This window comes from Silurus meridionalis, chromosome 6 (assembly GCF_014805685.1).
Source record: "Silurus meridionalis isolate SWU-2019-XX chromosome 6, ASM1480568v1, whole genome shotgun sequence".
Classification (NCBI taxonomy): Eukaryota; Metazoa; Chordata; class Actinopteri; order Siluriformes; family Siluridae; genus Silurus; species Silurus meridionalis.
Window position 1 is genome coordinate 10,436,225 of NC_060889.1, and position 6,000 is coordinate 10,442,224.

Here is a 6,000-nt window from a genome sequence, read left to right on the forward strand (position 1 = left end):
AGAGGAGGGACATGAGTTATATTGGTAGAAGAATGCTGAGGATGGAGCCACCAGGAAGGAGGAAAAGAGGAAGGCCAAGGAGGAGGTGGTGAGGGAAGACATGCAGGTAGTTGGTGTGAAAGAGGCAGATGTAGAGGACAGGGGGTTATGGAGAAGGATGATCCGCTGTGGCGACCCCTAATGGGAGCAGCCGAAAGAAGAAGAAGAAGAAGAAGAAGAAGAAGAAGAGGCTCAAATCTGTCCCACTATGACATGGCCAACGGTGAGCTTCATAAAGGCAAATTTAAACCCCCACTTAACATCTTCAGAATGAACTAATACACAGAATAAACTCCAGACCTCCTCACTGAGCATCACGAATGCTCTTGTGGCTGATTGATCATAAATCATCAAAGTCATGCTCCAAAATCGATTAGAAAGTCTTCCTTCCAAGAAGAGTGAAGGAGCGATACAAATTGATTCAATCTGAAATGGGATGTTCAAGAAGCATACGGGTGTCATGGTCAAGTGTGTACACATTCATGGCCATATTGGTGGCTTGTTATGTCTAGTGAACATCATTACGGACCACATCTTGTAGCTCTTATCCCAGCCAACATGTCCAGGTGGGCCCCACATGGGTTTTAACTGGGTTATATGAGCATCATGTGGGCATGGGGTCAGAGTGGGCACTTTGATGGACTGAATGTGGGCCCCAGTTAGGTTGCCCATTTTGTTTATTCAAGGGCTTTGTATGGGCCACATTTGGGCTATATTTATCTATATTTCTCAAAAGAAATCTATCATTCAATTATTCAATTGATGATGAATTCAATTGATATGTTTTTTGCGTGTTTTATAACATCAACAGATTTAAAAAAAAGCTCACAGAGTCTCCCATTGGCTCCTGTGCTCCCGACTTCTCATTCTGAAGAAACAGTCATCACTCACTACACTGGAGCACCTGACCTGACCTGGAGAACCTGACCTGACCTGAATAACCTGACCTGGATGACCTGACCTGACCTGACCTGGAGAACCTGACCTGGATAACCTGACCTGACCTGACCTGACCTGGAGAACCTGACCTGACCTGACCTGACCTGACCTGGAGAACCTCTCTGTCACGGTAAGAAATTATCTTTTGTTTTAAATTAATCACATTTTACTGTTGTTTTTATTTAATGTATACTTCTGAAAGATTTGTGGTAATTAAAGTTACAGGCACGATATAAAGAAGGTCAGTGTGGAGAGTGAACTGGTTTACCTCAGAGATAAACACCTGTGAAGAACTGAATATTCTTAACGATTAGCAGATAACTAGGAAATTGTCTACTAAAATGTGGAAATAACGACTTTTCAAACCATTTTCACCCGTGATTTCTCCATATAGTGTCCTCATGATAACAGGAGGGTGAAACAGTAAAAGCACTGTGGAGTCTCTTTCTCTTTACTACCTTTATAACATGTGTACATACAATACACAGAGAAAAACTCCGAGGAGATTGTGACAACACTTAACATTATTTTAATGTGATTTAGGTGAAATAGGTAGAGGTGATAAAAAACGTTCATTTTTTTATCATTTCTAAACATTAATAAAAATATGATACGTTATGATTACGGTAAAGATAAGGTAAATTTGCGCCGTTCAGAAAGTCAGTCAGAAGCCCCCCCCCACGCTCTCGGCTCTGAGGCTTCACGCATGCGCATAGACACCACGAACTGAACTGTGTTTGACTTGAAGCTGTGCAGTGCAGACCGACTAATTCGAGAGCAGACAACTCCAAATTCTTCCTGATCACTTTCACGGTATTTTTATCTTAAGCACGCCTCGGTTTGTGCAGTCAAGTCGAACACTTGCTGTGTTAGCGCCACTAAGCTTTTCAAAGACAAAACATCATTATAAGTAACTTAAACTAATGTTACAGTGGTCTGTTCATATTCACGTTCCAAAGTGAACCAGTATGAATTTAATAATTAATCTGTGTTCAAGACCCCACTAATTATTCTAAACATTAATCACAACAAAGCCTGAAATTCACCATATTGATGCATTTAACTTTTTGCATGGTATTATTTTAACATCATTTACTCAGATCAGTTAACAGTTTGGGCAAATGGTGGATTAGAAGGTGTTTACAACCTTGTGATTTTTAGTCTTTTTTATTTTATTTTTTTTAGTTCTGATAGTCTTATGCTCATGTAACTTGCATGCTTTATACACGTTTGATACAGTAGCATGTTCTACTTTATATAAATTTTTTTGCTTTACAGGTAGCCTGAAGCAGAACCGTTTGCTGAAAACTGTCAGTAAGAAAGAGCTGGAGACGGCGCTTGGTAAATGGTTCACCAATGCAAGAGACAAAGAAGGCAACCGTGCTTTGAGAGCCCAGCGGGACCATGATCGGAGGGCAGTACAGCCAGAAGTGTAAGTCATATAACCTATAGCTAGGGCTGCACAATTAATAATATTTTATCCCAATCACTGTTTTTGCCTCTCTATAATTAAAGGAATACTCCACCCTGAAATGAAAAAATATCTCATAAATTACTTATCCTCAAGGCATCCTATACGGTGGCTGAGAGAGCTCAACACGCCGCAGCTGAAGAAAACACATGCAAATAGAAAAAAACACCAGCAAATTTTAAAAAACAACGTTATCAGTTTGACAACACGTGCTGCAAACCCTCACAATGCAACCAAACACAGAAACATGCTGCAAATCCTCACAACACAACCAAACACGCTGCAAATCCTCACAACACAACCAAACACAGAAACACTGCAAATCCTCACAACACAACCAAACACAGAAACACGCTGCAAATCCTCACAACACAACCAAACACGCTGCAAATCCTCACAACACAACCAAACACAGAAACAGGCTGCAAATCCTCACAACACAACCAAACACAGAAACACGCTGCAAATCCTCACAGCACAACCAAACACAGAAACAGGCTGCAAATCCACAACACAACCAAACACAGAAACAGGCTGCAATCCTCACAACACACCAAACACAGAACACGCTGCAAATCCTCACAACACAACCAAACACAGAAACAGGCTGCAAATCCTCACAACACAACAAACACAGAAACAGGCTGCAAATCCTCACAACACAACCAAACACAGAAACACGCTGCAAATCCTCACAGCACAACCAAACACAGAAACACGCTGTAAATCCTCACAACACAACCACACAGAAACACGCTGCAAATCCTCACAGCACAACCAAACACAGAAACAGCTGCAAATCCTCAACACAACCAAACACAGAAACAGGCTGCAAATCCTCAACACAACCAAACACAGAAACACGCTGCAAATCCTCACAGCACAACCAAACACAGAAACACTGCAAATCCTCACACAACCAAACACAGAAACAGGCTGCAAATCCTCACACAACCAAACACAGAAACAGGCTGCAAATCCTCACAACACAACCAAACACAGAAACAGGCTGCAAATCCTCACAACACAACCACACAGAAACACGCTGCAATCCTCACAACACAACCAAACACAGAAACAGGCTGCAATCCTCACAACACAACCAAACACAGAAACAGGCTGCAAATCCTCACACAACCAAACACAGAAACACGCTGCAAATCCTCACAACACAACCAAACACAGAAACACGCTGCAAATCCTCACAACACACCAAACACAGAAACACGCTGCAAATCCTCACAACACAACCAAACACAGAAACACGCTGCAAATCCTCACAACACAACCAAACACAGAAACACGCTGCAAATCCTCACAACACAACCAAACACAGAAACACGCTGCAAATCCTCACAACACAACCAAACACAGAAACACGCAAATCCTCACAACAACCAAACACAGAAACACGCTGCAAATCCACAACACAACCAAACACAGAAACACGCTGCAAATCCTCACAACACAACCAAACACAGAAACACGCTGCAAATCCTCACAACACAACCAAACACAGAAACACGCTGTAAATCCTCACAACACAACCAAACACAGAAACACGCTGCAAATCCTCACAACACAACCAAACACAGAAACACGCTGCAAATCCTCACAACACAACCAAACACAGAAACACGCTGCAAATCCTCACAACCAAACACAGAAACACGCTGCAAATCCTCACAACACAACCAAACACAGAAACACGCTGCAAATCCTCACAACACAACCACACAGAAACACGCTGCAAATCCTCACAACACAAACACAGAAACACTGCAAATCCTCACAGCACAACCAAACACAGAAACACGCAAATCCTCACAACACAACCAAATAGCACAGATCACAAAATAAACGTTCCAAGGGGACCACAACAAGTGACAAACCCGTCTGGGACTGCTTATTGTTCAATGTCTATTCGTCAGTGGTGTTGATGTGTGTCGATGACCTGAAAGGTGAGTTGTTTGTTTATTTTAACATTGTTTTTTTATGATTCCTTGGCCTTTTTGGATATTATTATCCTAAATAATCTGATGAAATACACAATTAACTGTAAAACGTTATTATGTTAACTGGCAAAGCCAAGGAATCATGATCAGGATGTTAAAATAAACAAAAAAACTCACCTTTCAGATCATCAACACCACCACTGATCAATAGACACTGAACAAGCAGTCCCGGGGTCGTCACTTGTTGGGGTCCCCATGAAACATTTATTTTGTGGTCTGTGCTATTTGCAGTGCAAATGTGTTGTGAGGATTTGCAGCGTGTTTCTGTGTTTGGTTGTGTTGTGAGGATTTGCAGCGTGTTTCTGTGTTTGGTTGTGTTGTGAGGATTTGCAGCGTGTTTCTGTGTTTGGTTGTGTTGTGAGGATTTGCAGCATGTTTCTGTGTTTGGTTGTGTTGTGAGGATTTGCAGCATGTTTCTGTGTTTGGTTGTGTTGTGAGGATTTGCAGGACGTTTCTGTATTTAGTTGCGTTGTGAGGATTTGCAGCACGTGTTGTTTAACTGATGAAGATGTTTTCTTAATTTGCCGGTGTTTTTTCTATTTGCGTATGTTTCCTTCAGTTGCAGTGCGTTGAACTTTCTGGGCCACCGTGATCCAAGGTGTGACATCTTTCAGCTGAGTCAGAATCATTGTTTTAATCACTGGCTTTTGGCAATAGCCAAATATTCGTTTAAGTGTCAAGTTAAGACGCAAGGTTGATATTTTAATTGTTACATTCATAAGTTTTGGATTCCATGACTGGTCCCCCGGCCTTAGTTATTACTGTGCGAGGCAGCGGTGGGAACAATTCACTGATGAGATTCTAGGATATGTCTTAATTGAGGCATGTTTTTTTAGATGCTGCTGTGAATGGTTGTATTTTAAAATGTACTAAATTGCCTTTTCTGTCTTTTCTTTCTTTACTGTTTTGTAGGTGTGCAGCCGAGGAATCTGCATAGACCCACCAGTGAACTATTCTACTTTAGTAATTCTGTTATTCCTGTTTCCTGTTTTTTTACTTCAATTAATTTAAATTAAATGTGATTTACACATTCTTTCCTTTCTGAGTTGTAGTCATTTATTTTTCACAGTTCAAATACTCAACCATGTAATTTTAAACATATAGCAGCACATAAAATCAACTAATATTAGTTATTTGTTTGGTCAGGCACAGTTTTACATTGTAACTGAGGTTTGAATGGTTTTTCAGTGGATTTTCCATAGTAAGATTAAGTACACATTAAGTTCACCCACAGAAATCAATGATGAAATTAATAAATGGGACCCAATTCTCACCCACTGTGGTCCCATAAGGGACCCACATGTAGCCCACATTGGCCCCATTTTTAACACCTATTTGGGACCCAAATGGGCCCATATAAAGAACAGCTATACAGGCCCCACTTAGAGCCCACCCATCAGTCGCCCTTCTGGGCTAACACACATGGGGCCCATGTGGAGCCGATGGACAAATTTCTCTGGGCCCCATTTGGGTTGCCAATGCAGGGCCCAAGTGACAGCCCATCAAAAACCCACATGGGGCCCACATGACAATGTT

General features: G+C 41.4%; 1 long non-coding RNA gene across 1 annotated transcript; it reads left to right on the forward strand.

The window, feature by feature from the left end:
• Window positions 1-1,679: 1,679 nt before the first annotated feature.
• LOC124388013 lies at window positions 1,680-5,502 on the forward strand. The gene is made up of 3 exons (XR_006926317.1): window positions 1,680-1,791; window positions 2,257-2,410; window positions 5,377-5,502. It is a non-coding gene; the product is annotated as an uncharacterized LOC124388013 (long non-coding RNA).
• Window positions 5,503-6,000: the final 498 nt, after the last annotated feature.